Below are 10,468 nucleotides of genomic sequence, written 5' to 3' on the forward strand. Positions count from 1 at the left end.
ATAAAGAACTCAAGAAGGTGGACTTCAGAAAATCAAATAACCCCATTAAAAAATGGGGCTCAGAACTGAACAAAGAATTCTCACCTGAGGAATACCGAATGGCAGAGAAACACCTGAAAAAATGTTCAACATCCTTAATCATCAGGGAAATGCAAATCAAAACAACCCTGAGATTCCACCTCACACCAGTCAGAATGGCTAAGATCAAAAATTCAGGTGACAGCAGATGCTGGCGTGGATGTGGAGAAAGAGGAACACTCCTCCATTGTTGGTGGGAGTGCAGGCTTGTACAACCACTCTGGAAATCAGTCTGGCGGTTTTTCAGAAAATTGGACATAGTACTACCGGAGGATCCAGCAATACCACTCCTAGGCATATATCCAGAAGATGCCCCAACTGGTAAGAAGGACACATGCTCCACTATGTTCATAGCAGCCTTATTTATAATAGCCAGAAGCTGGAAAGAACCTAGATGCCCCTCAACAGAGGAATGGATACAGAAAATGTGGTACATCTACACAATGGAGTACTACTCAGCTATTAAAAAGAATGAATTTATGAAATTCCTAGCCAAATGGATGGACCTGGAGGGCATCATCCTGAGTGAGGTAACACATTCACAAAGAAACTCACACAATATGTACTCACTGATAAGTGGATATTAGCCCCAAACCTAGGATACCCAAGATATAAGATATAATTTGCTAAACACATGAAACTCAAGAAGAATGAAGACTGAAGTGTGGACACTATGCCCCTCCTTAGATTTGGGAACAAAACACCCATGGAAGGAGTTAAAGAGACAAAGTTTGGAGCTGAGATGAAAGGATGGACCATGTAGAGACTGCCATATCCAGGGATCCACCCCATAATCAGCATCCAAATGCTGACACCATTGCATACACTAGTAAGATTTTATTGAAAGGACCCAGATGTAGCTGTCTCTTGTGAGACTATGCCGGGGCCTAGCAAACACAGAAGTGGATGCTCACAGTCAGCTAATGGATGGATCATAGGGCTCCCAATGGAGGAGCTAGAGAAAGTAGCCAAGGAGCTAAAGGGATCTGCAACCCTATAGGTGGAACAACATTATGAACTAACCAGTACCCCGGAGCTCTTGACTCTAGCTGCATATGGATCAAAAGATGGCCTAGTCGGCCATCACTGGAAAGAGAGGCCCATTGGACTTGCGAACTTTATATGCCCCAGTACAGGGGAACACCAGGGCCAAAAAGGGGGAGTGGTTGGGCAGGGGAGTGGGGGTGGGTGGATATGGGGGACTTTTGATATAGCATTGGAAATGTAAATGAGCTAAATACCTAATAAAAAATGGGAAAAAAACAAATTGGAAAAGAGGAAGTCAAAATATCACTTTTTGCAGATGATATGATAGTATATATAAGTGACCCTAAAAATTCTACCAGAGAACTCCTAAACCTGATAAGCAGCTTCGGTGAAGTAGCTGGATATAAAATAAACTCAAACAAGTCAATGGCCTTTCTCTATACAAAGAATAAACAGGCTGTGAAAGAAATTAAGGAAACAACACCCTTCTCAATAGTCACAAATAATATAAAATATCTTGGCGTAACTCTAACTAAGGAGTTGAAAGATCTGTATGATAAAAACTTCAAATCTCTGAAGAAAGAAATTAAAGAAGATCTCAGAAGATGGAAAGATCTCCCATGCTCATGGATTGGCAGGATCAACATTGTAAAAATGGCTATCTTGCCAAAAGCAATCTACAGATTCAATGCAATCCCCATCAAAATTCCAACTCAATTCTTCAACGAATTGGAAGGAGCAATTTGCAAAATTGTCTGGAATAACAAAAAACCTAGGATAGCAAAAAGTCTTCTCAAGGATAACAGAACTTCTGGTGGAATCACCATGCCAGACCTAAAGCTTTACTACAGAGCAATTGTGATAAAAACTGCATGGTACTGGTATAGAGACAGACAAGTAGACCAATGGAATAGAATTGAAGACCCAGAAATGAACCCACACACCTATGGTCACTTGATCTTCGACAAGGGAGCTAAAACCATCCAGTGGAAGAAAGACAGCATTTTCAACAATTGGTGCTGGCACAACTGGTTGTTATCATGTAGAAGAATGCGAATCGATCCATACTTATCTCCTTGTACTAAGGTCAAATCTAAGTGGATCAAAGAACTTCACATAAAACCAGAGACACTGAAACTTATAGAGGAGAGAGTGGGAAAAAGCCTTGGAGATATGGGCAGAGGGGAAAAATTCCTGAACAGAACATCAATGGCATGTGCTGGAAGATCGAGAATTGACAAATGGGACCTAATGAAACTCCAAAGTTTCTGCAAGGCAAAAGACACCGTCAACAAGACAAAAAGACCACCAACAGATTGGGAAAGGATCTTTACCTATCCTAAATCAGATAGGGGGCTAATATCCAACATATATAAAGAACTCAAGAAGGTGGACTTCAGAAAATCGAACAACCCCATTAAAAAATGGGGCTCAGAACTGAACAAAGAATTCTCACCTGAGGAATACCGAATGGCAGAGAAGCACCTGAAAAAATGTTCAACATCCTTAATCATCAGGGAAATGCAAATCAAAACAACCCTGAGATTCCACCTCACACCAGTCAGAATGGCTAAGATCAAAAATTCAGGTGACAGCAGATGCTGGCGTGGATGTGGAGAAAGAGGAACACTCCTCCATTGTTGGTGGGATTGCAGGCTTGTACAACCACTCTGGAAATCAGTCTGGCGGTTCCACAGAAAATTGGACATAGTACTACCGGAGGATCCAGCAATACCTCTCCTGGGCATTTATCCAGAAGATGCCCCAACTGGTAAGAAGGACACATGCTCCACTATGTTCATAGCAGCCTTATTTATAATAGCCAGAAGCTGGAAAGAACCCAGATGCCCCTCAACAGAGGAATGGATACAGAAAATGTGGTACATCTACACAATGGAGTACTACTCAGCTATTAAAAAGAATGAATTTATGAAATTCCTAGCCAAATGGATGGACCTGGAGGGCATCATCCTGAGTGAGGTAACACATTCACAAAGGAACTCACAAAATATGTACTCACTGATAAGTGGATATTAGCCCCAAACCTAGGATTCCCAAGATATAAGGTACAATTTGCTAAACACATGAAACTCAAGAAGAATGAAGACCACCATCAAAGTAAATGGAGAGAAGCTGGAAGCAATCCCACTAAAATCAGGAACTAGACAAGGCTGCCCTCTTTCTCCCTACCTTTTCAACATAGTACTTGAAGTATTAGCCAGAGCAATTCGACAACAAAAGGAGATCAAGGGGATACAAATTGGAAAAGAGAAAGTCAAAATATCACTTTTTACAGATGATATGATAGTATATATAAGTGACCTTAAAAATTCTACCAGAGAACTCCTAAACCTGATAAGCAGCTTCGGTAAAGTAGCTGGATATAAAATAAACTCAAACAAGTCAATGGCCTTTCTCTATACAAAGAATAAACAGGCTGTGAAAGAAATTAGGGAAACAACACCCTTCTCAATAGTCACAAATAATATAAAATATCTTGGCGTGACTCTAACTAAGGAGGTGAAAGATCTGTATGATAAAAACTTCAAAACTCTGAAGAAAGAAATTAAAGAAGATCTCAGAAGATGGAAAGATCTCCCATGCTCATGGATTGGCAGGATCAACATTGTAAAAATGGCTATCTTGCCAAAAGCAATCTACAGATTCAATGCAATCCCCATCAAAATTCCAACTCAATTCTTCAACGAATTAGAAAGAGCAATTGCAAATTCATCTGGAATAACAAAAAACCTAGGATAGCAAAAAGTCTTCTCAAGGATAAAAGAACCTCTGGTGGAATCACCATGCCTGACCTAAAGCTTTACTACAGAGCAATTGTGATAAAAACTGCATGGTACTGGTATAGAGACAGACAAGTAGACCAATGGAATAGAATTGAAGACCCAGAAATGAACCCACACACCTATGGTCACTTGATCTTCGACAAGGGAGCTAAAACCATCCAGTGGAAGAAAGACAGCATTTTCAACAATTGGTGCTGGCACAACTGGTTGTTATCATGTAGAAGAATGCGAATCGATCCATACTTATCTCCTTGTACTAAGGTCAAATCTAAGTGGATCAAAGAACTTCACATAAAACCAGAGACACTGAAACTTATAGAGGAGAGAGTGGGAAAAAGCCTTGGAGATATGTGTACAGGGGAAAAATTCCTGAACAGAACATCAATGGCATGTGCTGGAAGATCGAGAATTGACAAATGGGACCTAATGAAACTCCAAAGTTTCTGCAAGGCAAAAGACACCGTCAACAAGACAAAAAGACCACCAACAGATTGGGAAAGGATCTTTACCTATCCTAAATCAGATAGGGGGCTAATATCCAACATATATAAAGAACTCAAGAAGGTGGACCTCAGAAAATCGAACAACCCCATTAAAAAATGGGGCTCAGAACTGAACAAAGAATTCTCACCTGAGGAATACCGAATGGCAGAGAAGCACCTGAAAAAATGTTCAACATCCTTAATCATCAGGGAAATGCAAATCAAAACAACCCTGAGATTCCACCTCACACCAGTCAGAATGGCTAAGATCAAAAATTCAGGTGACAGCAGATGCTGACGTGGATGTGGAGAAAGAGGAACACTCCTCCATTGTTGGTGGGATTGCAGGCTTGTACAACCACTCTGGAAATCAGTCTGGCGGTTCCACAGAAAATTGGACATAGTACTACCGGAGGATCCAGCAATACCTCTCCTGGGCATTTATCCAGAAGATGCCCCAACTGGTAAGAAGGACACATGCTCCACTATGTTCATAGCAGCCTTATTTATAATAGCCAGAAGCTGGAAAGAACCCAGATGCCCCTCAACAGAGGAATGGATACAGAAAATGTGGTACATCTACACAATGGAGTACTACTCAGCTATTAAAAAGAATGAATTTATGAAATTCCTAGCCAAATGGATGGACCTGGAGGGCATCATCCTGAGTGAGGTAACACATTCACAAAGGAACTCACAAAATATGTACTCACTGATAAGTGGATATTAGCCCCAAACCTAGGATTCCCAAGATATAAGGTACAATTTGCTAAACACATGAAACTCAAGAAGAATGAAGACTGAAGTGTGGACACTATGCCCCTCCTTAGAAGTGGGAACAAAACACCCATGGAAGGAGTTACAGAAACAAAGTATGGAGCTGAGATGAAAGGATGGACCATGTAGAGACTGCCATATCCAGGGATCCACCCCATAATCAGCTTCCAAATGCTGACACCATTGCATACACTAGCAAGATTTTACTGAAAGGACCCAGATGTAGCTGTCTCTTGTGAGACTATGCCGGGGCCTAGCAAACACAGAAGTGGATGCTCACAGTCAGCTAATGGATGGATCACAGGGCTCCCAATGGAGGAGCTAGAGAAAGTACCCAAGGAGCTAAAGGGATCTTCAACCCTATAGGTGGAACAACATTATGAACTAACCAGTACCCCTGAGCTCTTGACTCTAGCTGCATATGTATCAAAAGATGGCCTAGTCGGCCATCACTGGAAAGAGAGGCCCATTGGACACGCAGACTTTGTGTGCCCCGGTACAGGGGAACGCCAGGGCCAAAGGGGGGGAGTGGGTGGGTAGGGGAGTGGGGGTGGGTGGGTAAGGGGGTCTTTTGGTATAGCATTGGAAATGTAAATGAGCTAAATACCTAATAAAAAATGGAAAAAAAAAAAAAAGAAAAAAAAAAAAAATTCTACCAGAGAACTCCTAAACCTGATAAGCAGCTTCGGTAAAGTAGCTGGATATAAAATAAACTCAAACAAGTCAATGGCCTTTCTCTATACAAAGAATAAACAGGCTGTGAAAGAAATTAGGGAAACAACACCCTTCTCAATAGTCACAAATAATATAAAATATCTTGGCGTGACTCTAACTAAGGAAGTGAAAGATCTTTATGATAAAAACTTCAAATCTCAGAAGATAGAAATTAAAGAAGATCTCAGAAGATGGAAAGATCTCCCATGCTCATGGATTGGCAGGATCAACATTGTAAAAATGGCTATCTTGCCAAAAGCAATCTACAGATTCAATGCAATCCCCATCAAAATTCCAACTCAATTCTTCAACGAATTAGAAGGAGCAATTTGCAAATTCATCTGGAAAAACAAAAAACCTAGGATTGCAAAAAGTCTTCTCAAGGATAAAAGAACCTCTGCTGGAATCACCATGCCTGACCTAAAGCTTTACTACAGAGCAATTGTGATAAAAACTGCATGGTACTGGTATAGAAACAGGCAAGTAGACCAATGGAATAGAATTGAAGACCCAGAAATAAACCCACACACCTATGGTCACTTGATCTTCGACAAGGGAGCTAAAACCATCCAGTGGAAGAAAGACAGCATTTTCAACAATTGGTGCTGGCACAACTGGTTGTTATCATGTAGAAAATGCGAATCGATCCATATTTATCTCCTTGTACTAAGGTCAAATCTAAGTGGATCAAGGAACTTCACAAAAAACCAGAGACACTGAAACTTATAGAGGAGAAAGTGGGGAAAAGCCTTGAAGATATGGGCACAGGGGAAAAATTCCTGAACAGAATAGCAATGGCTTGTGCTATAAGATTGAGAATTGACAAATGGGACCTAATGAAACTCCTAAGTTTCTGCAAGGCAAAAGACACTGTAAATTAGACAAAAAGACCACCAACAGATTGGGAAAGGATCTTTACCTATCCTAAATCAGATAGGGGACTAATATCCAACATATATAAAGAACTCAAGAAGGTGGACTTCAGAAAATTGAATAACCCCATTAAAAAATGGGGCTCATAACTGATCAAAGAATTCTCACCTGAGGAATACCGAATGGCAGAGAAGCACCTGAAAAAATGTTCAACATCCTTAATCATCAGGGAAATGCAAATCAAAACAACCCTGAGATTCCACCTCACACCAGTCAGAATGGCTAAGATCAAAAATTCAGGTGACAGCAGATGCTGGCGTGGATGTGGAGAAAGAAGAACACTCCTCCATTGTTGGTGGGAGTGCAGGCTTGTACAACCACTCTGGAAATCAGTCTGGCGGTTCCACAGAAAATTGGACATAGTACTACCGGAGTATCCAGCAATACCTCTCCTGGGCATTTATCCAGAAGATGCCCCAACTGGTAAGAAGGACACATGCTCCACTATGTTCATAGCAGCCTTATTTATAATAGCCAGAAGCTGGAAAGAACCCAGATGCCCCTCAACAGAGGAATGGATACAGAAAATGTGGTACATTTACACAATGGAGTACTACTCAGCTATTAAAAGGAATGAATTTATGAAATTCCTAGGCAAATAGATGGACCTGGAGGGCATCATCCTGAGTGAGGTAACCCAATCACAAAGGAACTCTCACAATATGTACTCACTGATAAGTGGATATTAGCCCAAAACTTAGGATACCCAAGTTATAAGATACAAATTGCTAAATGCATGAAACTCAAGAAGAATGAAGACCAAAGTGTAGACACTGTGCCCCTTCTTAGAATTGGGAACAAAACACCCATGGAAGGAGTTACAGAGACAAAGTTTGGAGCTGAGATGAAAGGATGGACCATCTAGAGACTGCCATATCCAGGGATCCACCCCATAATCAGCATCCAAACGTTGATACCACTGCACACACTAGCAAGATTTTATCGAAAGGACCCAGATGTAGCTGTCTCTTGTGAGACTATGCCGGGGCCTAGCAAACACAGAAGTGGATGCTCATAGTCAGCTACTGGATGGATCACAGGGCTCCCAATGGAGGAGCTAGAGAAAGAACCCAAGGAGCTAAAGGGATCTGCAACCCTATAGGTGGAACAACATTATGAACTAACCAGTACCCCGGAGCTCTTAACTCTAGCTGCATATGGATCAAAAGATGGCCTAGTCGGCCATCACTGGAAAGAGAGGCCCATTGGACACGCAAACTTTATATGCCCCAGTACAGGGGAACACCAGGGCCAAAAAAATGGGAATGGGTGGGTAGGGGAGTGGGGGTGGGTGGGTATGGGGGACTTTTGTTATAGCATTGGAAATGTAAATGAGCTAAATACCTAATAAAAAATGGAAAAAAAAAGAGATACAAAAATATTGAAATTGTCCCATGCATCCTATCAGACCACCATGGACTAAGGCTGATCTTCAATAACAACATAAATAATGGAAATCCAACATTCACGTAGAAACTGAACAACTTTCTTCTCAATGATACCTTGGTCAAGGAAGGAATAAAGAAAGAAATTAAAGACTTTTTAGAGTTAAATGAAAATGAAGCCACAACATACCCAAACCTATGGGACACAACTTAAGCATTTCTAAGAGGGAAAGTCATAGCTCTGAGTGCCTCCAAAAGAAACTAGAGAGAGCACACACTAGCAGCTTGACAACACATCAAAATGCTCTAAAAAAAAAAAAAAAAGGAAGAAAATTCACCCAAGAGGAGTAGACCTCAGGAAATAATCAAACTCAGGGGTGAAATCAACCAAGTGGAAACAAGAAGAATTATACAAAGAATTAACCAAAGGAGGAGTTGGTTCTTTGAGAAAATCAACAAGATAGATAAACCATTAGCTAGACTCACTAGAGGGCACAGGGACAAAATCCTATTTAACAAAATCAGAAATGAAAAGGGAGACATAACAACAGATCCTGAAGAAATCCAAAACACCGTCAGATCCTTCTACAAAAGGTTATACTCGACAAAACTGGAGAACCTGGACGAAATGGACCAATTTCTGGACAGATACCTGGTACCAAAGTTGAGTCAGGATCAAGTTTACCATCTAAACAGTCCCATATCCCCTAAAGAAATAGAAGCAGTTATTAATAGTCTCCCAGCCATAAAAAGACCAGGACCAGACGGGTTTAGTGCAGAGTTCTATCAGACCTTCAAAGAAGATCTAATTCCAGTTCTGCACAAACTATTTCACAAAATAGAAGTAGAAGGTACTCTACCCAACTCATTTTAAGAAGCCACTATTACTCTGATACCTAAACCACAGAAAGACCCAACAAAGATAGAGAACTTCAGACCAATTTCTCTTATGAATATCGATGCAAAAATCCTCAATTAAATTCTTGCTAACCGAATCCAAGAACACATTAAAGCAATCATCCATCCTGACCAAGTAGGTTTTATTCCAAGGATTCAGGGCTGGTTTAATATACGGAAATGCATCAATGTAATCCATTATTTAAATTCAAAGAAAAAACCACATGATCATCTCGTTAGATGCAGAAAAAGCATTTGACAATATTCAACACCCATTCATGATAAAAGTTTTGGAAACATCAGGAATTCAAGGCCCATATCTAAAAATGATAAAAGCAATCTACAGCAAACCAGTAACCAACATCAAAGTAAATGGAGAGAAGCTGGAAGCAATCCCACTAAAATCAGGGACTAGACAAGGCTGCCCACTTTCTCCCTACCTTTTCAACATAGTACTTGAAGTATTAGCCAGAGAAATTCGACAACAAAAGGAGATCAAGAAGATACAAATTGGAAAAGAGGAAGTCAAAATATCACTTCTTGCAGATGATATGATAGTATATATAAGTGACCTTAAAAATTCTACCAGAGAACTCCTAAACCTAATACACAGCTTCGGTGAAGTAGCTGGATATAAAATAAACTCAAAAAAGCCAATGGCCTTTCTCTATACAAAGAATAAACAAGCTGAGAAAGAAATTAGGGAAACAACACCCTTCTCAATAGTCACAAATAATATAGAATATCTTGGCGTGACTCTAATTAAGGAGGTGAAAGATCTGTATGATAAAAACTTCAAATCTCTGAAGAAAGAAATTAAAGAAGATCTCAGAAGATGGAAAGATCTCCCATGCTCATGGATTGGCAGGATCAACATTGTAAAAATGGCTATCTTGCCAAAAGCAATCTACAGATTCAATGCAATCCCCATCAAAATTCCAACTCAATTCTTCAACGAATTGGAAGGAGCAATTTGCAAATTTGTCTGGAATAACAAAAAACCTAGGATAGCAAAAAGTCTTCTCAAGGATAAAAGAACTTCTGGCGGAATCACCATGCCAGACCTAAAGCTTTACTACAGAGCAATTGTGATAAAAACTGCATGGAACTGGTATAGAGACAGACAAGTAGACCAATGGAATAGAATTGAAGACCCAGAAATGAACCCACACATTATGGTCACTTGATCTTCGACAAGGGAGCTAAAACCATCCAGTGGAAGAAAGACAGCATTTTCAACAAATGGTGCTGGCACAACTGGTTGTTATCATGTAGAAAAATGTGAATTGATCCATTCCTATCTCCTTGTACTAAGGTCAACTCTAAGTGGATCAAGGAACTTCACATAAAACCAGAGACACTGAAACTTATATAGGAGAAACTGGGGAAAAGCCTTGAAGATATGGGCACA

The sequence above is a fragment of the Mus musculus genome, chromosome 4, assembly GCF_000001635.26.
Source record: "Mus musculus strain C57BL/6J chromosome 4, GRCm38.p6 C57BL/6J".
NCBI classification, from domain to species: domain Eukaryota; kingdom Metazoa; phylum Chordata; class Mammalia; order Rodentia; family Muridae; genus Mus; species Mus musculus.